The following is a 27,869-nucleotide window of genomic DNA, read 5'->3' on the forward strand; positions in this document are numbered from 1 at the left end:
CCCCAGGAAATGGGGAATCTATTTGTTTGTTTGTTTGTTTGTTTTTGGATAGGGTTTCTCTGTATAGCCCTGGCTGTCCTGGAACTCACTCTATAGACCAGACTGGCCACAAACTCAAGAGATCTGCCTACCCCTGCCTCTCAAGTGCTGGAATTAAAGGTGTGACACCATCTCTCAGCATTCTGAAGACTTTTCCTGTCCCCCAAGTATACCAAGGAAGCCCTAGGTACAGGTCAGAATGGAGGTCCTTGCCATGTCAGGAGGTAAACGGCCCGCTGGTCTGGGTGGACTTCCCAGGTGTGTGTGCTCTTGAGGTTAGCTGAATGTTGGACAGACCAGCTTCCCTGGGTTCAGAAGCATTCTCAGAGTCCTTCCCTTCTGGAATGAGGTCGAATTTCATAGCTACAGGTTACTGTGACTTCATCTCACCCACCCCCCCCCCCTTTCCAGATGAGAAAACTGTGGTCCAGTCAGGGAAGGTGGCTTACCAAAGCCCCGACTCTTGCTTACTTGTTGCTTTTTGCTTTTGGTGATGCTGGGGATCAAGTCTAGGGCTTTGCACATGCTAAGCAAGCATTGACCACTGAGCCACATCCCAGCCCTTCATTTCTTTCTTTCTTTTTGTTCTTTCTTCTTCCTTTCTTCCTTCCTTCCTTTCTTTTTGAAACAAGATCTTGATATATATGTAGCCCAGGCTGGCCTTGAATTTACAATCCTTCTGCCTTAGCTTCCAGAGTACAGGGATCTCTCTGTGCCCAGCAAGGTCTTAGACTGTAAAAGACAATGCCTCCAAGACAGAGTTTATCCCTGGCACCTTTCTCCTGTGTTATCCAGCCCATCCTCCTGTCAGAATTTCTCTGCTTCTGTCTTCTGTAAGTGTACCCTGCCCCTGGCATCCTGAGCCAGCTTCCCTCCATCTACACACACACTGCATTTCCACAGAGGATGAACACTTCTGCAATGCTCAGCTGCCTGTCAGATGGCGGGGGTTAGAGCCTGGTTTCTGCTGTGGGAGGCACTGGCTATTTTTTGGCTAAACATCACATCTTGTGAGTCTACTCCTTTTGTGTTTTCCAAATCTCCATTTGACAAAGAGTTTAAGGTAATTACAATAATCTATAATTAAATAATAACCACAAATAACAAACCACGAGTTAGGGTTGGTAGGGTAAAAAGAACCAGCCATAAATGCTTACAGAATTTATATAGTTCAGCTATGCATTTTCATATGCACTTCCTGGTGGTCATGGAGAAAGGGGAAATGTGATCCAGTATACAGAGGAAGCTATAGAGAAAGAGAGAGCTAAGTTCCTTGCAAGGGCTGCTAGGAAAGACCCCTTTCATGTGACACTTGAGCCAGGGCAGGAAATGATGTAGGTCATCTCTGTTTTCAATGACATCCTTCTAGCAAATGCAGTGATTACTACAACTCAGTAAGGAGTATTTTTCAAGGACTTAAATCCCTATCTCAAACAGCAGAGTTCTAGAGACGAGGGGACCAAGGGATGCAAAGATTATGGAGTTTGTCCTAAGAGCCAAACAATTTGGTGGCAATGCCAGGCTTGTTCCCACCACAGTAATGTTCCCTGTGGCTCTTATGAGGAATGGGTACTGAAGCCCAGGGCTCCCTGCTGATCCACAGGACACCACTGGGTCTGCAGCAAGGAGCATGGGGGTGGGTAGAGTCTGAGCAGCAGCCCTGGCTTCTCTACTTCTGTCTGAACTTCGCTGTGGTGCTGGAGGGGAAGTGGAGAGTCTGGCTAAGGTCGGGCCCTATCCTGGTGGCACACTGCCCTGCTTCTCTGTCTGAATGAATGGAGGCTGAAGTAACTCGAGCTTCCAACTTCAGAGGAGGGCTGTGCTGCATGCAGTATGGGAGAGACTTGCTCTCTGGGCTGGGTCTTCCAGCCTTGTTCCCTGTGTGTTCCGGGGAGGTGTGGCCAGGCCTCTGGGTGCGATGTGGTGGTAAAGGAATGCTTATTTCTGTCTCTCTATCCTTTGGCACAAGGACCTGCAGACTCAAGCTGGTGATAAGCATTGCTTCTTCCAACGGATGAAGACCCTGCAGCATGCCTGGAAGTGAGGGGGCAGTTGGCAGCGGGGGGCACATTGTCTGGTCCTGCACTTTCCTTTTATTCAGCCACAGGGCTATCCAGGGACAGGCAGTTGGGGCTTGAAATCTGGTGTGATTCTCAGGACTGGGGATAGAAAGATAGGATGCCAAGGGAAAGAGATGACTATGGGTCCATCATGTTACTCACTGGACTGCCTAGCCTGCCTAGGTCATTAACTAGCCCATGTATGGGGCTGGGCCTGGTTCCTTCCTAAGCCAGTTAGGCCACTGCCACTGTCAGGACACCAGCGAGTATCTACATCAGGCTCCAGGCTGAGGTGCGAGGGCCACTGGCCAAGTAGGATTAAGTTGAGGTGAGGTGGAGGCAGAAACTTCATACCCAGGAAGCTGTTATGTGATGTATGATGTCCTTCTGTATGCTGTGACTATGTGTTTCTCTTACTGGTTGATGGATAAAGAAAGCTGTTTCAGCCAATGGCTAGGCAGAATATACCTAGGCGGGAAGTCAAAATAAAGATAGGGAGAGAAGGTAGAGTCCAAGAGATGTCATGTCGTCACCAGGGAAGTGAGATGCCATTGGTAAGCCACAACCATGTGATGATACATAGATTAATAGGAATGGGTTAATTTATAAGAGAGAGCTAGCCAGTAAGAAGCCTAAGCCATTGGCCAAACAACTGTAACTGATATTAGGGCCTCAGAGTGGTTGCTTCATAAGCGGCTGCGGGGACCCCGTGGGCAGAGAGAAACCGGTCCAGTGGGACCAGAGGGACAGAGAAAAATCTCCATCTACAGCTATGCAAACCCAACCATAGATTTGGAGGTTCTAATAAGGTTCTTTGTTAGTAACTAACTTACCCCGCCTCCCGGTATACCAAAGTGTGGTCACAAATTTCACCGCTAGTCAATAAAACATGCTGATGTCAGATCATGAAAGAGAATCTTTCCACTTTCAGTAGCTGGGAACCCAGGACTCAAGACCACAGGCTGGACAGGATGTGAGCAGAAAACATCCTCGCTTCATGACGCACCATGTTATCAGTGTCCCCTAAAGACACCTGTGTGGTGTTTGCGTTTACACACACACATGGAGGGGAGGGGGCAAGTCTGAGTATGGCTCCTCACTCATGAGGTCAGATGGCAGGGCAGACATGAGGATGTCGGCCTGGAGATTAGGAGTGAGGATCTCAGAGAGCCGCAGAAGGAAGCTATCAGAGTGAGCAGCTCACTCCACAGCATCCTCCTGCCTCAGACCCCAGAGTAACAAGCTGGTCGACTAGGACTACAGTTCCCCAGACGATGAACAAAAGAAACCTTTCTTCTTTCACCCTGAAAGCTTTAACCTCTGGTAATTTGTTATAATAAAGCAAAACTGACTGATCATTAACCTCAGAGCATTGAGTCACGTGAACCATGTTTGTTCCTGTAATAATATATGGGTGTGTGTGTGTGTGTGTGTGTGTGTGTGTGTGTGACTCTTAACAATTTCCTGAAGACAAGTCATCTCTGACTTCTATTTTTTAAAATTCACCTCTCATGTAATTCTGAGATCTAGAGAGAGGGCTTTTCGTTTCTGAGCACCAATCAAACACCATAACCTGTTTGTGCAGGGGAAGTGCAGGAAAGCCTAGGTGGGTTGTATCTGCCTTCCTGGGAGACCCAGGGACCAAGGTGAAACTATTATCACCAGAGAGGTTGAAGTCTCCGGTGACATCCATGGAGAAATGAGAAACAAGGTTCACAGCCATTATGAAGCGAGGATGAAGCCAGGGCTCGCTGGCCTGCTTAGGTCACGCTGGGATACTGGCACAGTAATAAGAGGCAGGGATGGCGTACACCCAGGTTCTGAGTCTGGACTGGGCTGCAAATTCCTGTTCATGTCAGGACTGTTCTTAGGGATCTGAGTAAAGCAATTTCATCTATTTTTCACAACAGCCCTGCCACCAAGCTGCCTTTGCCGCGTCTGACTTCCATGTTAGGAAACGGAGGCACAAAATCACGCTTCCTAGTAGCAGAACCCACAGCTAAGTCAGGGCCACCAGGTGCCTTCTGCAGTGGAGACTGCAGGGCCTGGGCCACACAGCATTGCAGACAGGGCTCCCCTCCGAATCCAAGCGCTAACTCGGAGGGCAAAGCTTTGCACTCCCAGCAGCCTTTCTTCCCGCCACGAGGGCTGGCCTTGTTAAGAACTTCTTTGTGTTTTCTTTGTGTCTACCATGCTATGTCTTGCTCCTGTGACGTTGAAAAGGAGCCAGCACTGGGTCAGCAGCTCATCTCAGCAAGGGCCTGGTGAAGCCTGAATGCCTGGGGCTAATTCATTGACAAGGTTGCCTATTGTTAGCTATCTAGTTAGCACACCACCCTCCTAGCTTGTCATTTATTTATATCTGCCTTTTCCAGAAGCAGCCAAAGCGATGTCTGGACACCTGAGAGAACTCAGTGGGCATTTGTGAACTTAAGTCAGTCTATTTTATCTTCGGTGAGCCAGGAAGTGCTAGTGAGGAGACCCCGGGGAAAAAAGAGCCCGTCAGGAGACTGGGTCAGACTCCTGCCTTCTGGCCTCTGTGCTCTGCTAGGATCTCTGCCTGGAATAGACCTGGATTCCACAAGCCTGCATGTGTGTCAGCTTCCAGAAGGCCTCAAGCTGTCTTTTGACCACATTTTGTTTAAGTGACATCAGTATAAAAGGCACACCCATCCACAAGTTGCCTAGGCAGTTAGGGTTCTTCTGTCTACCACGAAGGGTAATATATATAGAATGTGCTAGAACAGGGCTGGTTGTAAGATGGCTCATCGGGTAAGGGTGCTTGCTGCCAAGCCAGATGGGTAAGGGTGCTTGCTGCCAAGCCAGATGACCTGAGGTCAATTTCTGGTAGAAGGAGAGAACGAACATCAACACAATGTCCTCTGATGTTCACATATGTACCATGACAGACATGTGCCCACACAGTAGACAGATAAATGCAAAAGTTTTTAATTAAGAAAAGAACACACAACAACATTTATCATACACACGCATGCCACAGAGAGGCAGGCACACACACACAGAAACAGGCACGAAGGTGGATGCATACACATAGAAGCACACACATTCTGAAAGTACACTAGGAAGGGAGATCACGGATGTTCACTGTGCATCCCCACAGTGAACAAGGGTACTGTCTACAGACTGTCTTCCCACTTGTGTGGCAGGTGGTGGACATCACATTACTGGCTACCAATAAGCTCACGAAAAGATGCCTAATATCACTGATTATTAGAGAAAAGGAACTCAAGCCCAGAGCCCAGTACCATCTCACTCATGTTGGCTAATGACTCCTTTATCAAGAAAGAAAGGAAGAGAGTAAAATGGCTCAGCGGGTGAAATGCTTGCTGAGTTCAGGTCCCCAGCACCTGCAGAGATGTCAGGCAGGCTGCCTATAATCCCAGAACTCAGGAGATAGAGACAGAAGACCCCCAGAGCAAGCCGGGGTGAGCTAGACCAACCCGATATGCAAGCTCTGGGTTCAAGAGGAAGATCATGCCTCAATAAACACAGTGGGAATGATCAAGAAAGACACCCGATATCAACCTCAGGCTTCTACATGCACACATACCTGCACATACATAGGTGCCCACCTACATGTGAACACATGTACATGCATTCATACATATAAAAAGTGTTGACAAGAATGCAGAGAAACTTTAAAATTGTTATGCTCTGTTGGGAATGAATGATTCAGCTTATGCAGAAAGCAGAATGGCAAAAGATTAAACACGGAGCATGGGGCTGGCGAGATGGCTCAGTGGGTAAAGGCACTTGCTGCCAAGCCTAATAACTTGAGTTCCATATCTGGTATCCATATGAGAGAAGAAGAAAAGTGACTTCTACAAGTGGTCCTCTGGTCTTCACATGTGCATGTATAGATTCATGTGTGTGCGCACATGTGCACTGGAAATCCAAACTCAGGTTTGTGACGCAAGCATTTGAACCATGGAGTCATATCCTGAGCCCCCCAAAACAGACATGCTTTTAATAGGAACAAGAAGGAGCGATCTTAACAGCCAGCCCACATATGGTGTGAAGCTTTTATCCTGTGTGATATAAGACCCAATTTTAGGCTTTACATTTAAGTCTTTAACCCACTCTGAGTTGTTTTCACATCTGCACTGTATGTTCTTGGTGCTTTTGTTGAAAGACAGTTGATCGTAAATGTGTGGTTTTATTTTGGGATCTCTTCCTGTTTCACTGGTCTATATGCCTAATACTGTACTGCTTTGACTACTGTAGCTTCATAATATAATTTGCAACTAAGAGGTGTGATGTTTCCAGTTTTTAATTCTTCCTCAGGATTTAGTTATTCATAGGGTTTTTGTGGTTCTACATGTACTGTTAAGTTTTTTCTCTTTCTGTAAAATCTGTGTTAGTATTTTAGGGTCTGCACTAAATTTGTAGATTACTTTGGATAGTATGGAAACTTAATAGCATTAATTCTTCCAGTTCATGAACATGAGATGCCTTTCCCTCTGTCTCTTCAACTTTTCCTCTTTCTCCTCCTCCTCCTCCTCTTCCTCCTCCTCCTTTTGGTACTACCTGCTGGAGTTGGCTGAAGCCCACCCCTAGCCTCTCAGACTATTTTTGAGACTTAGCTATGTGGGATTTGGCTGCCTTTGTCTAATGGGTTCACCATGTGGAGAGTAGGAAAGGGCCTAAGGCTTTCTGAAGAGAGAGGAGGACGGCAGCTGGTCCAGCTCTTTGCTTTGTTGGTGTCCGGCATGAACTATGCCTGGCATTTCTGGGATGAAAATCACTTAGATGTCTGGATTCTGGGCTGTGATGTTTTTGGCTCGGATTCTAGTTACACATTTCATGTGGACCCTATTTTCTTAAGAATTAGCATATTTACAGCATGGCAGGCTTCCTATCTTGTTTCCAGAGCTGCCGTGATGTCATTCTTTCAAAAATACCTTTCTGTCTCATGATGATGATTCCTAGGGAGAAGCTGGAGCTCCAGCAGGGGACTCAAGCAGGACAGATGGACTTCTAATGGAGAGACATCCCTCATGGCACAGCTGATGGTCCACGGACAGCATCAGTGATCAGATTGCTCAAGATGCCTCTGGCTTCCGTGTAGACACCCAACAGGCTGGTCTTCCCTTTTTTGTCTCTGGCACAGCCTTTGGAGGAAGCCTATTGGTCAGTGCCATCCTCTGCCGGTCATAGGAACTGAGAGCCAGTGTGTTGTCTACACTGAGCATCCCAGGAGAAGGATTTCCCCGCCGTGCTCTACGCCAGCAGTTCTCAGCCTTCCTAATGCTGCAGCTCTTCAATACAGTCCCTCACATTCTTGTGACTCCCCAGCCGTATGTAATTTTGCTACTGTTATGGATTGTAAATATTTTTGGGGGGGGAACAGAGGTTGGTCAAAGGGGTCGCGACCCATTGGTTGAGAACCACCGCTCTAGAGGCTGATCAAGGCATACCTGATACCCAGTGTCTCCTCAGTTTAGGGCTATGTACGGCTTATTCTAGGCAGCCAGATTGCCTGACTCTCAAGGCCTCATCCGCGGGGCTGGATCTCTAACACCTCTCTCCCTTCTCTCTTCTGGTCTGTGTACATTTCAGAGTTCTTTCAACACAAGCTGACCCCACTGGCTGATATGCCCTTCCTCTCTCCCATACGTGTGGCAAACTCCTCAGTGTCTTTCCTGTCCATCCCATAGGTCAACTTGGTTAGGGCATGGTCCTAATAATGTTTGATCAAACATTACTCCAGGAGATTCTGTGAAGTTATTATTTTCAGGTGAGACTAACATTCAAATCCATAGACTGCATTAAAATCGAATACCTCCTGTGATGTGGGTGGGCCTTAGGAATAACTGACAGCCTTCATAGGAAAAGGCTGGCTTCTCTAGAGGAGCAGACTGCTGCCGTAGCCTGCTGGGCCTCCTGGGGCAGCCCTACACACTGTGGACTGCCAAACCTCAACTATAGGAGTCAGCTCCTTAATGTCAATCTCAGCTTCATTCTCTTCCCCTCCTCCCTCCCCCTCCTTCCCTCCCCCTCACCTTCCCCTCCCTCCCAGGTGTGTTTAGAGGACTGTGTCTCGAGTGCTTACAGCCACAGTGTCTGCACAGGTGGAGTTGTTATCATCTCAGGGGCTTCTCATTTGTTTCTTCTGTCACAAGCTATAATTTATTTTCTTAACTCATCAGTCCCATTGCCAATGCTGAGCTTATTTTTACTTATCTATATGGTGTGTGTGTGTGCGTGTGTGTGTGTGCACATGCGTGTGTGTTCTTGTTCTTTTAGTTCAGTTTACTGGAAAACTCAGGAGACTACACCATCCCACACTCACGTTCTCCACGAGCTTCCCTGAGCTTCAGGCATCTCTGCTCCCTGGCTACAATACCCCTCTCTCTTGCTCTCACAGGGTGGAAATTTATTTGTTCCTAGGATTTTCTCTCCCTTTGAGGTGAGTTCTCTTAGTGCAAGGAGCCTGTCTCATTCACGTCCCTCGTGCTTTGTGGACACACAGATGGCATCTATCAAAGGGTAGATGAATCTGTGAGAACAAGATTGAAACTGGTGGCTGACAGGGGTTTTCCAGGGTGGAGAGAGGAAGCTCCCATCCATCCTCTTAAAGGGAAACTGTAGAGAGACCAGGGACAGACAAGGAGACCAGCTGCATGGGGGCAGCTAGAGACAGGATACTGACAGACAACAAGGTGGTGCCTCAGGCCTCATACCTGAGTGGCCCTGGTGTCTCCAAACATAGTCTCGTGGAGGATTTCATAGGTCAGGGCACAGCCAGGCCAGTTCCTTAAGGCCATGGGAGTTCAGTCAATCTCAATAAATACTGAATTCCAACCTTATTTTTGGGTCAGGAATTCTCACTTCAGGCTCTGACCCAGATCTTCCTGTTTTGACAACTTCTGAGTTCTCGAGGCCCTCGGGGACAGGCCATGCCCGCCAGGAGCAGTTGTGAGCTGTCCTCCAAGTGCCTGCTCTGTCCTCATGGGGCAGGAGGCTGGGATCCTGTATGGCTTTCAGAGACTGTTAAAAAAATATACTCCTGCAGTTCACACACCCCTTCTCCACTCAAGCCAAGGGATTTCTGAAAATTCCACCCTGGCAGAAGGCCACAAGCTGTGGGTGGGGCCAAAGATACACACAGTGGGAACTCTCTCTTTGTTTTCCAATGCCCTGAGCAAGGCTGCTTGTTGCCCACTGCATTGTGAACAAGTGAATGAATGAATGAATGGATGAATGGATGAACCCCAATGCTGAGTGGGATGGACCACAGCATAAGCCTGGCTCCTCCACTACAGCAGGCCCAAGACAAACCAGGAGAAAGATAAACAGCCTGTTGGGAAAAGGCTGGTGGTTTAAGAAGGATGGATTTTCCTAGTGACAAACTACAGAGTAGCAGGGACAACAAGAGGGGTTGGCTGGTGTGAGCCAGTACCCGGGGACCCTAGGCACACTTGATCCGCAAGTCTGAGCAGTAGATAGTGTTTCTGAGTCCGTTTCACAGGCGAGGAGACTGAGGTAGAAAATGCCACAGACATGTTACTTCCTCCTCACATCACTTCAAGAGGCAAGGGAAATGGAGCGCCTCCTGAGCGCACGGAGCTAAGGGTCCAGCTTTGCTTTCATCCTGCAGGCGACTCTGTTAGGTCCGCCCCAGTGAGAAAGAGTGTGTTATGTACAACTGGTTTCTGGGGTCTGATCTGCCAAGACATTTTGTGTCCCTCTTATCCCGAGCCTGGGTTACCCCTGCAGGACAGCCGCTGGCCCTGACTTCCTGCTGGATCCCTGTGCTCATGGCGCTGACGCTCTGGGCTCTGGGCTCTGTGCAGGCGTGTTGTCTCACCTTCTTGCCTGCTTTCAGGATACTCTACTCAGCGTGACCACCCTATCTGCCATCGTCAAGCTTTCTCTTACCTCTCTATTGCACTCCAGACCCTCTCCCCTTTCTGACTACTTGCAGGGGTTCAGCACCCCCTCTCCATTCCTTGTCTAGCTTAACCCAGCCTCTCCTTTAAGCCAGCACTATCCCTGTCTTCTACTGGGATGAGCCTCCAGCTCCATTTCGAATGACACCAATGATAACCAGAGTATTCCCACCTTGAACTTAGTACAGTAATTTAGCTGTCACAGCCTGTCACACTTGTGTCTACCTCAATTCAGCCCTGGGAGGGAACCAGTTGATGACAACTTCATCTGTCCCTGGACTGTAAGCATACTGTCTAGACATCATGTCATGATGAGTTGTGATGAGTTCTTTGGAACAGTCTCCCAGGGAGGACCCCTTGCACCCATTGTGCAGATGAGGGGACAGAGGCAGAAGCAGCTGGGATGGATCCTGGCATCTCCTCAGCCCATCTTTCCAAGGACTCTACTTGCTTTCTGGGTCCAGCCTGGGATCTGACTCATCTCTAGATTCCTGTCTTGCCCTGAGTCTGAACAAGTACGGTGTGCTGGAGGCTAGTGGATATGAGAAATGACCCCACAAAGGCTTAGCATTAGGGCCACTGAAGGCCTCTTACAGAGAACCAGGGCACCAGCCACCCCTTATCTTTCCACTTTGGTGCTAACAGAGCCGGGGCTCTTCACGTAGAGCCAGAAGAGAACCCAGACATGATGCTACACCCAGGCCAGCAGGGTTAATATAGCTGTTCTTCCTGGGAATTACCCAGGGAGACTTCTGAGGCACTTGGACAGAGGCAAGGCAAGGGATACCCTAGGGAGGGGTTAGTGGAGGCCACAATTGGGAAGGCTGGTCACCAAGTCAGCCATGCAAGGTTAGCACAAAGTAGTCCATCTCTTCCTGTTCAGGGTCAGCCCAGCTCCCACCTGCCCATCACTACCCAATCACTTCCCAGAACTCCATGTCTCCCAGTCCCACATTCCTCTGCCTAGGTTTTCCCAATTGGGGTCAAGTACATGGGGTTTCTTTCCTCCAGAGGATCTGCCCCTGCCCTCCAGTCCAGGTCCTTCACAGTACTTTTCTGCAGCAATGACAGCTGCCAAGGTTTTTTTTTTTTTTTAACCTACATTTGATCTTTCAATTGATACATAATTTTATATGGTTATCAGCTATGATGTGATGTTTGACCTGTTTAGACACAACACCATGATACAAATCAGGACATCAGCATAGCCAGGACCTTGTTGAGCTAACCCTTCTTCAGATAGAGAATTCAAAAATCCCCTGGCTGGCTCTTCTGAAATGCACATTACATACACTTGACTGTAGTCACCCTACTGCATGACAGAGGGCTAGGCCTTGTTCTTTTTTTGTGACCTGGTTCCCACTGACCACTTCCATCTCCACTTTCCCGACACTCCTGTAACCTCCATTTGACTCCCTGCTTCTATGAGACAAACTGCTCGGATTCTACAGTTCAGTGGAAGCTGTCAGTGACATCTGACACACATTCTGACTTGTGGGGGTGGCTTGAGACTGCTCACATGCACCCTCTCCTTAGACATTTTCACAGAACTGGAGGGACCGTGTCTGAATCACCTCCAGGTGCCATGTCTGGTGCTGAGTAGGCACTCGTAGGTGTTTGGGAGCAAATGGTAGGAGAATGGGTGAAGAAAGGAAACCTCAGTGAATGGACAGTTATGAACTGTGAATTTCTAAAACAGGAGGGTACATTAATTCACTACTAAATAGAATTTTCTCAATTTTTTTGTTTGTGTTTTGAGACAGAATCCTATGTAGCCCTGGCTGTCCTGAAACTCGCTATGACCATGTTGGCCTCGAACCCACAGAGACCCACTGACCTCTGCCTCCTGAGTTCTGGGATTAAAGGTGTACACCTTTAATTTTCCAAATTTTGATTTAGCTTCTTTCTTACAAACATGACTCTTTTAGAGGTATCCTTTACTTTGGGAAAAACTGATGCATAATAAAATTCATCCTTTAAGAGTATATACCATTTATTACTTACTATTATTATTATTACATTCCTTGTGCTTGTGTGCTCATGAGCATGCATGTGTCATGGTGAGCATGTGGCAGTCAGAGGACAACTTGCAGGAATAAGTCCTCTCCTTGCATATGTGGGTCTTAGAGACTGAATTCATGTTGTCAGGCTTAGCAGCAAGTGCCTTTGCCCACTGAGCCACCCCACCAGCTCTCCTATTACCTTTTGAGTTAGGGTCTCACCCTGTATCTCAGGATGATGGCCTACAACTGAGTAGGTGGCCCAGATTGGTCTCAAACTCATGGCAGCCCTCGTCTCCGTCTCCTGGAGACTGGGATTATAGGTGCAAGCCATTATACTCAGAAAAAGTTATGTTTATATAAGACTACAGTCTTTCTCCACCTTTAGGGTTGGGGATTAAACACAGGACCTCATTCATGCCAGGCAAGCACTGTCCCACAAACACTGTCCCACAACCCACGTGTGGGCCTGTTTACCAGTCATCACAAGACTTCTCAGCCATCTAATTCCAGAACGTTCATCACTCTGTAAAGGATCCCTGTGCCCACTGGCAGTCATTTCATATTCCCTTCCTCCACGTCCTCCGTGGGTCTCTATCTCTGTAAGTTCATCTTCTCAGAAAACTTCACAGAAATAGAATCATCTAGCAATGCGGCCCATTATGTTTGGCTTTTTTCTCTTGGAAAACGAGTCTTGGTCCCTTGATTTGAGAACACCAAGGCTTATATGATGGTTCTTAGAGTGCCATGACCCCAGTGGCTCTGAGGCTCTGCTGTTCACAAGGATGCAGTGTCCTGCCTAGTTTTAGAGCAACTCAGCACAAGCTAAAGTCATCTCAGAGGAGGGAACCTCAGTTGAGAAAATGCCTCTACAAGATCAGGGTGTACACAAGCCTGCAGGGCATTTTCTTAATTAGTGATCGACAGGATGGTGCAACCCCTGGGCTGGTGGTCCTGGTTTCTATAAGAAAGCAGGCTGAGCAGGCCAAGAGGAGCAAGCCAGTAAGCAGCATTCCTCCATGGCTTCTGCATCAGCTTCTGCCTCCATGTTCTTGCCCTGTTTAAGTTCCTGTCCTGGCTCCCTTCAATGATGAACAATGATGTAGAAGTTTCCGCCCCAAAGTGCTTTTTGGTCATGGTGTTTCAGTGCAGCAGTAGAAACCCTAACTAAGCCATGCAGGTCGAGCTGCCGCTGTGACCCACACCCCTCTGTGTCCAGCAGCAGGGACACAGGCATGGCCTGTGGCATCGTGAGACAGAAGTGAGCTCCTGACATAGGCTGCAGGATGAGAGTGATTAGGTGCTGATGGATTGTGCTCACAATACCCTTTGGGGACTGAGACCCTAAACAGCAGCCACCTGAAGATCAGATTTTCTAATGAGGAAACAGGGTATCAAAGGCCAGAAGCTCAGGACCTGCCAATCTGGGCGTAAAAGGAGAATCTAATTTCTCAGTTGACCCAAAATTTCATTGGTTAGTTCCTATTTGGGAGTGTGAGACAGACACTGGTCACCCCAATTGTTCAATGCCCTATCTAGCCCAGGCATCCTTTTAACAGAGGACTCCTAACAGCAAACCCCATAGAAGGCTTTGGCCGTGTGCATCTGTCATGCACTGATCACTTAGCTAATCCCATCTTTATCCATTTGCAGTTGTAACTCGCAGAGGGGCAGTCAGTGCAGGGAACACGGAAGATCTAAGGTCTAGACCAGATGGGGAGAAGAAGGCAGGTGGAAAGCCTTTCTTAGTAATTCGACCATGCAGCACTCTGGCAGTCAAAGAAGGACAGCCTAGGTAGCTGAATGGTCTCAGTGTCCCAGCCACAGACCGACCCTAATGCTCCTTGACCCTGAAATATGAAGGCAATTTCTTCCCAGTTGTTTTAAGTAGGGAGCCATTAATTAAGCCACCACCCACTTCTACTTCCTCGGTTTCCACGCCAGCTCTGGGCTAGGCATTTGGCTCTCCAGGGTCTAAGAATTCCCCGTGAGCTTGTCCTTAAGGCATTAGCATGTGTTTGAGACACCGTGCCATGTGCAACTCTCCATTCTGAGCCTTATCAGAAATGCATACCATCGCACACTGTTACTCACCTGACAGGCACACTGCCTCCAGTCTGTCCTGTTTCAACACAGCCTCATCCTAAGCCATAACGATCCCAGGAATACTGCCAGCATTTTTATTGAATTAAATAAACATAAAATCTTCACTCCCACCTCCAAATCTCCTATGCTCTACTAGTGTTTTATGCCTAGGCTTTCATCCCTGAGGCCAGCTTGGCCACGTGACACCTTATGAATGGCGAAGCCCCGCCTTCTCCCTCCAGGGGCGTGGCCTCACTCCCATCACTTGCCTGGTGCTAGGTGGCTTCCCCTCCACATCACAGGAGTTCAGCTGGCCCTGAACAGTGAGTGTCTGGACTAAAGCTTGCCCTTGGCAGAAAGTGCTGGGACCCAGGGGGAGAAGGGACCTGCCAACAACGCAGGCTATAACAAGGCAAGGGCTGGGTCCCGGTTTTCGTTTCTTTACTATAAGGTGGAGTAGGTGTGACCAAAGATTATGGCATTACTGAAGGAGCCCAGGAAAAACCCTGGCAGAGAAAAGCATGGGCCTTCCCTAACTCAACAGGAAACCTCCGAGGCAGGGGGAATCCAGTACCTGGAACTCTGTGGGGTGGTAACTTCAAATCAAACTCACAGCACTTCTGGGAGAGAAGGGTTGAGATGGGGAGGACAGGTGGGGCTCTCCTGAAGTCGTCACAGGGTGGCAATGCATACTGGTATTTACTATATTAGCGATATTAGAACTAAAATACTGAAACCATTTTATATGTGTGTTGTTCTAGTGGCTTTCTCTTGCTGTGATAAACACCATGAGCAAAGGCAACTTGTGAGGAAAGGGTTAATTTCAGCTTGCAGCCCACCAGTCAGGGCAGGAAGTGCGCACAGGAATTAAGCAGGCAGTGGAGGATCTCTGCTTACTGGCTTGCCTCAGTCTCCTTAATACAACCCCGAGCCACCTGCCTAGGGGTGGCACTGCCCACAGTAGGCTGGGCCCTTCCCATTCAATCAAGAAAATCCTAGAACTTACACCCACAGAACCAATTTGATGGAGGCAGTTCCTCACCTGAGGCTTTCTCTTCCAGATGATCCCAGCTTATGTCAAGTTGACAAAGCAAGAAAGCAAGCAAACAAAAACCAAGCAACCAGTGGGGGATAGAGAATGGCTCAGGAGCTAAGAGCACTTGGAGCCTCTTCCAGAGAACCCAATGTCTATTTCCAGAACCTACATGGTCTGTAACTCCAGTCCCAGGGGATCCAGTGCCTCTGTGGGCATCAGGTAGGCATGTGGCAATCAGACAAAATACATGCAGACACAATAAATCATCATCATCATCATCAAACAACACATGCATTAAATATAAAAAGAAGTCCAGCCTCCCTGTAACAAATCAGTTTCCTCTGCTAATATTACTCAGATATCATTTCAAGTGGCTGTGATTTGCATGATGCCCCCCCCCCCCCCCCCAGCTGGCGTCTTCTCTGTCAACTGTCCCACCAATCTCTAAGTTTCTGGTTCCCAGTGTGGTGTGCCACCCAGGCAGAGTCCACATTTGCCAGGCCAAAGTATCACTTTGGACATGGCTCACATGGCCCAATCTGGGTCTGGCTCTGACTCAGACAACCCTGGCCAGAGCCATGTGGGCCCTGCAAATGGATGCCGTACCAGGGAAATGAGCCTACTCGTACAACTGGGCCACCAGCAATGCCATTTGTACCCTTCCTGCAGACAAGACTAGGCAATGTAAGCTATGTGGCCTTCAGGTTTCAAGGGACCCTCAAGGGCACTGCTTGAGCTGCTAGCAAGACTCAGGGCTTTCTTGGAGACTGTACCCAGGATGGCAACGATTATAATTTTCCCCTTTTCCCTCCCCTCCCTCACTTTATCACTTTCTCCCTCCCTCTGTCTCTTCCTACTTCCTTCTTTTGTGTGTGGAATAGTGGGGGTAGCCTTTGGTTTTTATGCAAATGCCATTACCCTATATACATTTCTCTACTCTTGGTTTTTCTCCTACACACTCTTTCTAGATCAAAGGTCAGATTTTTCTTTTTAGCAGTGAATGTGTACCAGACACAATTGTAAGTATTCCACACACAGCAATATAGTTATTCCTCCCAATAAGCCTATAGGGTGGATACTATTAGAACCTCTACTTGACAGGAGAGGAGACAGGAGAGGAGTCAGCGAAGTCATGCAAACTAGGTGGTAAGTGGTGGGACCTAGAACTCCGGACCTGTCTTCAGAGCCTGCATTTCTCACTGGGTACCACATTGCTTGTCTAAGGAGGCACAGGTCTGTGTGCTCCTGCTGAAGGGGGGGTGATGGTTTGGATGCAGTGCCTTTCATCTCAACGTTGCTCTTGAGGTTTTGGTTTGTTTGTTTGTTTTCAAGTCAGGGTTTCTTTGTGTAGCCCTGGCTGGCCTAGAACTCACTCTATAGACCAGGCTGGCCTCAAACTCAGACCTGCCTGCCTCTGCCTCCCAAGTGCCGGGATTAAGGTGCTTGCCACCACTGCTCTGCTCTTGCGTTGTTTATGACCTTGGTTTTGCCTCTAGAATTTTGCAATAAACATTCCTTTGCACAAACATCTTTATGCCCTGGTGTTTGTTGTTCCACAAGCCAGATTCCCAGAAGAAGTGGGATCTTGGGCCAAAGAGGATGTGTGTCCTTGGGTTACAGCAGTGATGCAGCCTATTGTCTCAAGGCATCTTCTACTGATGAGCCATGTGGATTTTGCTCACTGGTTTCAATTCTGTCCAAAGGACTACACAGGACATCTCTGATCCCTTTTCTAGTGGGTAGAGGACAGGGATACTGTCCCTATTTCTCCCAACATGGTGACTATTCCCTGGTTGTTTCTGGGACCTTTGGGAGAGCAGCACCATCAGCAGTTGAGTTGGCCTGTACCTTCTCTTCTTACTGAAAGTCCCACTCAGGGGGATGGGGATGTTTCTAGAGGATAACCGTGCCACAATAGAAGGTCGAGAAAGCAGGACTCTGATCTTGAGCCCCCCACCCCCAGTCAATCAATCAATCAATCTCTCACACATACATACGCAAGAGTGGGAGGGGGGAGAGAAAGAACACTTTTTCCTTTTGGAAGGGGGCGTGGCAGAGAAGAGGTAGCAACCGGCCTCATCGGCCTGCATTAGCACACATCCTGTTTGAGACCTGGGTGACACTGACACTGGGCCAAGCCTAGCATCTTCTAGTTCCATGTCCTACTTCATAATAGAACCTGGCGAGCAACGATAGAGCCAGACTCACACACTGGGTGTGTGGCAAGCCCTTCCAGGAAGGTAGGTCCCTAGAGGTGTGGGGTGAGAAGTGGGGAGGGAAGGGGTTTCTCTAGCTCTCTCTGCTTGCTGGCTCCCAGGAACAGCCTTACTAGAAAGGCCTTAGTGTAAATATTTTGCTAAGCAGCCAAGAGAGGAAACTTACCCAGGCTGAGCTGCCCAGTGCTGGGCACTGGCCATGGGCACAATACTCAATGAGGCCATTATTTGTGAAGGGAGGTCTGTTTGTTCTGCTGCGGGACGGTGCCAGAGCCCAGAGCCACCAGGCTTGCCACTCTGGCTGCCACACAGAAGAGTCTCCTTGCACTCAGCAGACCCTGTGGTTATGCAGGTGCCAGGACAGGAGGTTAACTCTCTGGCGAACCAGCAGCCAGGCTTCATTGCTTCCTGCCTGAGCACATCTGTCTGAAGATGTTAAATTGAGGACCACAGTGTTCATTAAAATATGCTCAGGCCCCAGACCTACAGGTCTACTTTGGAGGGTGTGGTATCGGGGAGCTGGGGGCCCATCCATGTCATTAATAGCTCCCGGCCCCTCCTTCCACCCAGGACTGGTGCTCTGATGATACTGTTTCTGGTCTCATCCTCTGCCTGGCTGGCTCTTTTCTCCTCTCCTCATCAATTGGACCTGGAATAAGTCATTCCTAAGCACAGGGGTCTACTCACTTCTCAAGGCCTTCCCTGATTCACCCCAGGCCTCAGAGCCTGAGACCTAAAAGAGAGGTTTTTCAGACATGTTTGGAACTATCTATCCACACACCCGTTTTGTAGATGAGAGTAAGCCAAGACTTGGAGACACTGAATAGCCCTGAGGACACATCAGTCCGTGAGAATGTGGTGGGCTTTCCTGGCAGGAGTCTCTCCTCTGTGCCTGGTGTCCCATCTCAGTGAATCATGCTGGCTGGAACTCACTATGGCCAGAGACAACCCCACGCATGGCCTCACCTCTCACCATACCTGACTGACCCCCAGTGCAGGTGTCTCCATGGCACAACAGGAGGGCCACAGGACACTCACACTCCCTCTGCTCAGCTCAGACCTCCCCCAGCTGCTCTGTGTGGCCTGCTCTCCCCCGCCCCACCCTCCCAGTCACATTGGCCTCCTGTTTCTATCAGACAGGACCCCACCTCTGCCCAGGGCTATGCCAGCTTGTCCACAGAACTGGCACCCGCACACCCTTGGTTCCCTACTCAGACACCACCCATACAGGTCGCTTGCTACCTGCTCAGGCCACTGCCTGGCCCAGACTGCCTGACAAAATTCACCACAGCTTGCCAACCCTGTACCACCTATTCATTTCCCGGTTGTCACCTGTCACATGCTGTACTCTACTTAAGGAAAAAAATACCTATCTATGTAAGAACTCAAATGTATTATAAATGTATGTATAATATCTATCTCCCCCACCCTGTGTGTGTGTGTGTGTGTGTGTGTGTGTGTGCACATGCGTGCTGAAAATCAAACTTAGGTTCTCAGCTCCCCACCCTATTTTTTCCACAGGAATATGGAGAGACAGGTGTCGTGTGTTGTCACCGGGAACAGTGCTCGGCACCTTGTGTCGAACAGGCTGGATTTCATCATGTCTGCCTATCTCATTGTGTCAGTTGTGTGTGTGTGTGTGTAGCTTGGTTTTCAGTCTGTGTGCAGGACGAAGGGGAGGCAGGCGGGGCTCTGGGAGGCCAGTGGGTGCTGGCACTCGAGGACTTGGGCCCATTTCCCTGACCCAGGCTCAGGGGCTCCCCAAGATCACAGAGGCAGTCCCAGCACAGATGCTCAGAATGAGCTGCTGTGACATCACCACCTGGATGGCACACCCTTTCTCAGACTTGCCAGTCCAGGAATCTCACCAAGTATGTCGAACTCTCTAGTGGATGTCCCAGCTCCCAGTGACAGCTGTCAAATAAATGATAAATGCTGGGGAGAGGGAAGGGAGGGCGCTGAGGCCCACCCAGGAGAGGACGGAGATTCGGACCAACAGGAAGGATGATTCCCGAGCGCCAGCCAACAGCACAGGAACAAGGCAGGACGGTAAGGCTTGTCCGGACAGGAGAGATGGGTGGTTCCTGTTCCCGTCACCAGGACACCTGCACCCATGCTGGCTAGGAGCACATGGTCACAGGCAAACAGAAACTCCCCGCTTTGGTCCTATGTGAGAGACATTTTTATTTACTTATGGCACGATTTCTTTCAGGTTGGCTGGCTTTATTCTAAAGCGGTGCCTAAAGTCAGTTCCCCAGGTGACCTGTGGTGCCGCCTGCCTTTCTGTGCGCCCCACCCTGCCCATTCTGAGTCTGGGTCTGTCTCTCCCCGAGTGTTGCTTCATAGCAGCTTGCTCCTCTCTCGGGCTCCATTCCTCACCCCTGCTTGTCTCCCAAGAGCACTGATTTTTGCATCTGCACACTTCACCTGCCCTCCCGCCTGCATGCCCGCCTATCCACCTGCCTGCCTATCTGCCTGGCACCCCATACTCCTGTGTATTTCCAGCCGCTGCACCGTGGCTTGGTCACCCCTCTAGCTTCTCAACATCATTATGCTCACACGAAACTCACCTTTTGTCTCCCTGTCTGTGGGTGCCACCAAGGCTCTAAACCTCAAGGTTTGTAACCAGCTACCCCTAAACCTTACTGCCCTGTGTCCTGTACTACCCATCCCTCTCTTCACCCTTGTCTTCCTTTCTTTTACTTGCTCATCAGTTACTGGCCAACCATCTTACACTAGTCTGACAGGTCCTTCTCCATTGGTGGCTCCTCCAGGGTCACCTCCACCTGAGACCATGAGAGGGAGCCTATTCCAGAATCAGCATGTCGCCATGTCTGCACATGGTGACAGTGTGACCCTGGACAAGTCACCTGCTCTGCCTGAGCTTGGGTCCCCATCTCTGCTCTCTGTGACGATTCTTCATTCTGATTCCCCTGACATCAGTCTGGCAGGGGAGGCCGACCACCCACCACAGGGGACACTAACTGAGCATTGCTCGTAGTCAACGTCTATAGGTAAATCACAGTCTCCTTCCTACAGACAGCTGCACATCCAGCACCCCCTTCTTCTGCAGCCTCCTAGTCTCTAGTCTGAGACAGGGCCTGAGATCTGCCTGTGAAAGAAATACCCAAGCAATTACACAATTACAGTGTGTGTGTGTGTGTGTGTGGTGTGGTGTGGTGTGGTATGTAGTGTGTATGTTTATGTGTGGTGTGCATGTGTATGTGGTGTGTATGTACTTGTATGGCATGTGTGTGGTATGTGTATATAGTGTGTGCAGTGTGTATGTGTATATGTGGCGTGCATGTCTATGCATGGTGTGCATGTGTGTACATGGTGTGTATGTCTGTGTGTCTATGTGCAATGTGCATACATGTGAAGTTTACATGTGTGTGCGATTTGTGTAAGTGTATGTGGTATGTATGTATGTTTTTGTGTGTGGTGATGTGTGTTTGTGTGTGTGGTGTGTATGTGGGTGGTGTGTATGTGTGAATAGTATATGTGTGGATATGTGGTGTGTGGTGGTGGGGTTTGTGGTGTGTATGTGTGTGTGGTATGTATGTGTGGTGTGTGTCTGTGGTGTGTATGTGACTTAAGAGAAAAAGATCAAACTCCGTACATTCTCCTGCACTGGCAAGTCTGTATTCCACTCAGTGGCCAGTCCAGCCTGTGCATCACCGCCTGAGTCCAAAATGGGATCTGTTCTTCTCTAGCCATTTCCCAGCACAGCAAGCCCTCCTTGCTTAGGAAGTCCTTGCCAACCTGCAGTGTCTGGCTTGAATGCTTTCTGATTATTTCAGAAATCTCAGGCACCCCAGAAAGCACACAGCATCGTTTTCTGTTTCAGTAGCCTGCTGGATTTTCTATTCTGGACTGTGAATTTCCTGAGGCATTTTCTATGGCAGAACCTTGTATTTAATGACCAGTTCTTAATGAGCACCCACAGAAATGCTACAGCAGCCATTGGGTTATGGAGAAGGCAGGTAGAGGGCCAGTTTGCAGGCTCTTAGGTCTGAATTCTGGGTCAGGGTAGACATGAAGGCAGGGATACACAGGATCCCACAGCAAGGGTACCTAATGGAGGAGGGATACATGGGGCAGAGAATAGAAATCCAAGCAGAGGGAACAGCATGGGGAAGGCTCTGAGACTGAGCATTGGCTTGGAGGCAGGGGGTGGAGGAGCCTGAGGATGCCTTGGTAGCCAGGCAAGAGTGCTGAGCTAAGGGCTGCATTCTTCCTGTAGGTCAGGGGTGGACACATTCAGCTGCTGCCTATTTTGGTCCATACTATTTTTCTGGAACACAACCTGTTCATCTTTATATCTACAGCTGACTTCATGTTGCCACAGCAAACTTCGAAGAGAGAGTGGGCTTGTCAAGTTCAAAACATGTACTACCTGGCCACCCCAAGGGCAGCTTTGCTGACCCCTGGCACAGCACTGGAAGGGGACAGCATGGTCAGAAGTGTGTTTTGTCACTTGGGAAGGTCACAGGGGTGGGCTGACAAGCTGGTGGAAGGAACCACTGCAAACTAAAGAAACATGACTGCTTTTCATGAAAAGACATGCTGAGTGTTACTATATACCTAGACCGAGCCACGACCTTTCCATATGTTCCTTGACTAAATAAATCTTCACAGAAGCTGCTTGGCATCTCCACTGTTGTCCCTGTGTTTGACATATAGCACAAGGAGGTTAAGTACTTTGCCCAATGGCACATAGCCAGGAGGCAAACCCAGTGGTCCAACAGGAGCTGGGACCCTCCGTGCCAAGTTCTAGGTCTTCAGATTCAAGCATATTTGCTTGTTGACAGATTTTTCTAGCAGCCTTCCCAAGAATTTACAGAGCACAGCTCCCCGGAAGGAGACCTACCCCGTGTCCAGTCAGGCAGGAAGTGGGAGGCAGAAGCAGAGCTATTTTGGAGAAGCGACAGGAAAAACCGCGAAGCTTCCTACCTGTCCTGTTATGCCCCCATCTGTCCTGGGAAACAAGGCTGCCCCTCTCTTAGATAAAAAGGTGTCTCTCCCCACACAGTGGCTCTTCTACCAGAGCTGGGAGAGCAAGGACTAAGCTTAGCACACGTTGGTTATTTTTAAAAGACTACATAAACAAACAGGGCTATGTAAATAAGAAAAAAATATGAGGTCATCCCTTCAAAACCTAAAAATGTTTTTTTTTCTGGGGGGGGGGGGGAAGTAGATTTATACAACCTCAAAGAGGACGAGGATTCGGGCTTCTATCCTCTGGAACCTTCTCTAGTCCATAGTGTCCCACGCCACCAGACCTGACCCTCCTTTCCTCACACGCGTGGGGGAAACAGCAGCTGGTCTGGAAGTCAGGACTCCTGGCTTTTATCCCTGGCTCTGTGGGCTTTGTCTAAATGCTTGCAGCTACTGCCCAGCCCCTGCGCTACACCTCTCTGGGCCTTGACACCTGTGCTCTTGCCACTCACAAACTGTTCATCTCCATGCAGCACACCGTGACCTGCTACACAGCCGCAGAAGCCCCTGATGTGTGTATCAGAAGAGACTGCACCGCCCCATCCCTTCCTCTCTGTGCATTGTCACCTGTCCCTAAGTAAACCTGTACCTTGCCCTCTGTGTGGACAGTTGTAAGTCATAAAGGCAGCTGGAGAGCTGAACTTGGGAGACATTACAAGCCTCGGCAGGAGTCACGGGGCCTTTCTGTGTTGCTGGAAGACAGTTTGTGCCAGGGACTTGACTCCCTGACTTGCTCCCAGGATCTCTTCCTCTCTCCCCTCCTCCACCTCCCAACAGGACACTCAGCATCCTTGACTCCTCTGTTATTCTGTAGCAGTGGAACAAGAGCAGCCAATTCTTGCTGAAGGCAGTCTTCAAACTGTGTTCCACTAAGCCCTTTCAGAGGGGACTCTTCAATCACCACAGGAGAAATTTGGGCTAAAAATACAGTTTGTCTCCTATCATCACTGTAACAGAAAGCGGACCAGCACACTTGAGCACGTTCTTCAATGTACTGCACCACGGGGAAAGCAGCTTAGGCTGGCTTGGATAGACTCTGCAATGGGGTCAGGGAAGATCTTGACCTTCTGGGCTGATCTGTCTATCTAGAGTTTGAACTCTATCTGGGTTTGAGCTCTTTCCTGGGTGCAGTCTTTCCAGGGCTATGTACGGGTCTGAAAAGCCACACAGGCAAGTGCACTCCTAAGCTGTCAGTGATGAGGGGCAGAGTCACAAGGCTAAGCTCCCAAGCATGGGGAGTGTGGGGCTTCCTGTCAGACTGGCATTTGTAACAAGAAGCAATTCAGGCAGCTGTTGGAAACTGTTGATGATGCAAACTGGAACTCCCTCGCAGGCCTTCTGGAATGCCCCTAGCACAGCTACAGACGGGCACAGTGTGGAAACAGTTACCCATCTGCCTTCTTATTGAGAAGGGTTAGGATTCACTGTTTTCTTTATAATCCCCCTCCACCATGTGCGTGTGTGTCTGTGTGTGAGGTATGTAGAGGTCCTAAGTGAGTGTAAGCTGTCTTCCTTGACTACTTCCTACTTTACCTATTGAGGCAGGGCCTCCCACTGAACCTGAACCTTGCTGAGCCTAGTTAGTCTAGCTAGCCATCTTGCCAAGGGGATTCCCTATCTCCGCTCCCCCTACCCCATCCCACCCTGCCAATGCTGACATTACAGATGGCCACATATCTGCCAAGCTTTTTACAGATTTTCTTTTTCTGGGACTCTGAACTCTGGTCCTTACTCCTTTGGGACAAGTGTTTTCTCCACTGAGTTATCTTCAAAGCTCTGGAATCCTTAATTCTTAATCCTCACCAAGCCAACCAAGAGGAAAGGGAACATGAAAGCTTTAGCTGGCAAGCAAAACCACGGACACTGAGGACAGAAGTCAGCACACTATCTGTAAAAGATTAGATCGCCTATTGCTCAGGCTTTGAGGGCAGATGGACTGAAGCAGCCAAAGGGAGCATGTGAATGAATGGCATGTGTGTGTCAATAAAGCTTTATTTACACAATCAGGTGGCAGATACAGGCCCTAGCTTGTGAATCCCTAGTCTAAAACTTCAGATTAAAAGTTTTTATGCATGGAAGCATAGTTATCACTTTATGTGTAAGCCTCCATAATAAATCAATGTTAAAGACTGAAACTTAAAAAGATTAAAAAGTAAACCCACTTCAATCTGATTTACACCACCATTCCATACAAAAATTCAACTTTTTAAATGGCTTCTAAGACAATGACAATTTGAAAACTACTAGCAGCAATGTCTGTTGGGAACATATTTCCCAATTCATTTTCATGTTGAAAAAAAAAGTTTTGGCCTCTAGCCACTCATTCAGAAATCACCTTATTCTGGAGACAGTCCCAGGTTAGGTCTCTCCTGAGCAGAAGTGCGGGCTCCCTCTTATCTTGCCCTCAAATGACTCCAAAGCCTGCGGGGAACACAGGCATTCCCAAACCTCCAGTGGTGCTGTTGGGCCACCTGGTCCCTGACATAGTGGATATGCACACTTCACACCTGCTATCCGGGGCCCTCACTTTTCATCTGCGTGGATGCCCCATAGTCAAGTCCCTTTCTTGGTGGCCCAGCTGTGCCCACAATCTCCTGGATCCCCCATCAACTCTGAGTCAGCACCCTATTAATCACCAAGCGTTCTTCCCGGGGAAAGTGCGGGAAGGGGTGGGGCCAGACTTCTGGCTGGATCTCAGGGCTCATTTCCTGCTGGGCAGGACTCCCTCTGCAGACTGCCCCGCAGCTGTCAGAGCCCATGTAGACAACGGGGGAATTTGGGCATGAAGGGGGGGGGGAAACAAATGCTAGGGCTGGGAGAATCCTGGGTGGCTCCTCCAAACTCTGTGTTCCTCAGAGAGTTCCAGTTCTAGGCTACTCAAGAACCCAGTGTACACCGTGTGGGGAAGACTTCTGAGGCTGAGAAAGGAGAAGGACTCCCCCAGCACACAGTTAACCGTCATATGCGCAGATGGAAACAAATGTTAAATCAATATCCCAGGTGGTGCTGCTGGAGGCTAAGGGATGGGGCCCACTGGGGATGGCGCCACTGATTCCGACTGAAATGTGGTTACTGCTAGAGGAGTAACACTGAAGCTGGGGTCATTCTTCAGGAAACCCTTCAGTGGAAGAAAAGGGGCTAACTCTTTTGTAGCCAGAGATTCTGCCCCCGTGAGCTGAGTGACGATCTTTAAACTAGAGAACCTTTCTGTGTCCAGTATTCATATCTCTATTTAAAAGGGGCAACAAGGCCAGGCCTCACTAGGATTATTTTTCAGAACTTAGACTTGTCTATGAAATGCCAAGCCTTGCTGAACCCTTCACTTTAGGATCCTATGCCAGTACCAGGTGGTACGGTATAGCAGATCTGTCACAGGGAGGATGGTTGGCTGAGCTGCCTGCACATGGGCAGTCCCTGTTCTAATGAAGCCTCTTCTGTACAGCACCCTGTGAGGCAGGTGCCACATCATTCTGTATTGCAAGAGAGAAAATTGAAGCAAAGAGAGGGGCAGATACAACATGTTTCTAAAGCCAGTAAAAGCCAATAAAATTGGAATTTGAACTCAGGGATCCCCAAGTTCAATACCACCACAAACAGCCTTCCTCAAAATGAGGCCCAGATAGTTAGTTCTTTCTGGGGTCCAGGAATACTTCTGGTCAGGACAGGCCTGCTGAGTTAAAGGCAAGGCCCACACACCCAAATCCATGAAGCTATAGCAATGCTGCCCCTGAGGTGACCTATAGCCCTGGCCCTCACATTGCACCATGAGAAAACGCTTGCTCTAACCAGAGGGGACGAGCAGACCAGGTGGGAAATCAGTTTTTTACACCTTGAACATCATAGATGAGCCCACAGATGTAAACCTAAGAAGGGTAGAGAATTCCCAGAATCCAAACATAGTGGGAATGATGGTGCATACTTGCAATCTGAGAACTGAGGCTGCCTGAGCCAGAAGGACTGTGAGCTCAAGGCTAGCCTCAGCTAACAGAGTACAGAAAGAAAGGACTCCAGATACAGATTTCTACATCCCTAGTGCCTGAGCCAGAGGGCACAGGTGTTCTGGGGAGCCCAGGTATCTTCCTTCCCTTTTGAAACCAGGTGTTCTCTCCTTCAACCCTATCAGCTCCCAGGAAGATACTGCCACATTCTGTAGCAAACAAAACACCCTAGGATTTGACCCTTACCCAAAGAGCTTCCAATGCTACCCCCCCTCCCATATCATAGCCTACATTGCCACTTTAAATCCCCAACACCTAGATTCACATATAAATACAATACAGGAGCCCAGGGACCTCACTGGTCCATCCACTCAGCACTCAGGTTTTTGGAACTCTCTGGGTATGACATCCTTCCGCAGCTCCTGATGGGGGCTTTTGAAGTCACCATGATCTATGACTGGGCAGGGGTGGGGGTGAGGTAGGGCAGTAAGGATTAGGAGGAGGACAAGCCTAAGAAACAGGATGATACATCAGAGGCCTGGGACTTTGAGAGACAATCCTGTGTCCTTTACCAGAGGTGAGGGGGAGACTAAGCAGCTAGTGGTGAGGGGCAAGGGGGCATTTTAGGGAGACGACAGGGGAGCAGGGGCAGAAACCCAGGATTCCTAGCCAAGGCATCCGTGGAATTCCAGACCAGCTCTGGCAGAGGTCAAGGCAGGCAAGAACAGGCAGCAATGGCCACTCTCACAACGGAATCTTTTTAAGAGAACAGAGAGCCCCTGCTAGCTGAAAGGCAGTCGGCAAGTGCGGCCAGGACGGTTTCTTACCTGCGCTGCAGGCACCACTTTCGATGACCAAAACTGAACCGCTGCTCTCTCTGGAAGCCAGCATTCATGTCCACTCCTGCTGTGACGCCTCTGCTCACTCACCGCTCCTCCCTGAGGAAGGGACAATGTGCCTGGCCCGTGACTCGGGGGAGTCTTCCATGAGCTACTTCAAGATGGCTTGGTTTGTGCCTCTGATCCTGCATGGGGTGGGGAAGGTGGAACCCATGTCAGAGAGTTTTCTAGATCAACTTTAGATAGAGAGCAACTCCTGCCTTATCCCAAGTCCTGAACTCCCTCCAAGCTGGTTTTTTTGTCCCATGTCCCCCCAGGGAGACAGTGGGGAGCAGTAGCTCTGGGATGACACACTCCACTTCTTTGGCCCACGCTGTAGTTCTCTGAGCCTCATTTTTTTTTTTTTTTTTTTTTTTTTTTTTTTTTTTTTGCCAGCCAGGAGAGCATGGTTCCTGGTGAACTGCAAGTTTTCCAGATCCCTGGAGTTCAGTCTTGGGATCATGACAGGTAACCGGGGTCTGTGCCAGGGCCCTCTTGACCTTCAATAGGCATGAGGGAACTCTACTTTAAAGGCAGAGCTTTCTGTTTGGTTCTAGATGAGGAAGTCAGAGAGACTGGCATCAGCCAGACTCTAGGAACTCCTGCTGGCCTGAAGGGGGAAGGGCCATGTGGGAAGGATCTGGGGACAGCTGCTAGCATGACCACCTAGAACGACCATGCAGCTGAAAACTAGCAAGAAAACAGA

General features: G+C 49.2%; 1 protein-coding gene across 1 annotated transcript in view; it reads right to left on the reverse strand.

Annotated features, from left to right (window-relative positions):
• Window positions 1-27,869, reverse strand: part of Hivep3 (HIVEP zinc finger 3) — a 409,800-nt gene that overhangs the window by 38,199 nt on the left and 343,732 nt on the right. Inside the window, exon 4 of the mRNA XM_038333975.1 lies at window positions 27,113-27,309. The gene's annotated coding sequence lies outside the window, so the exon portion shown is untranslated. The remainder of the gene's footprint in view (window positions 1-27,112; window positions 27,310-27,869) is intronic.

Source organism: Arvicola amphibius, chromosome 6 (assembly GCF_903992535.2).
Source record: "Arvicola amphibius chromosome 6, mArvAmp1.2, whole genome shotgun sequence".
Lineage (NCBI taxonomy): Eukaryota > Metazoa > Chordata > Mammalia > Rodentia > Cricetidae > Arvicola > Arvicola amphibius.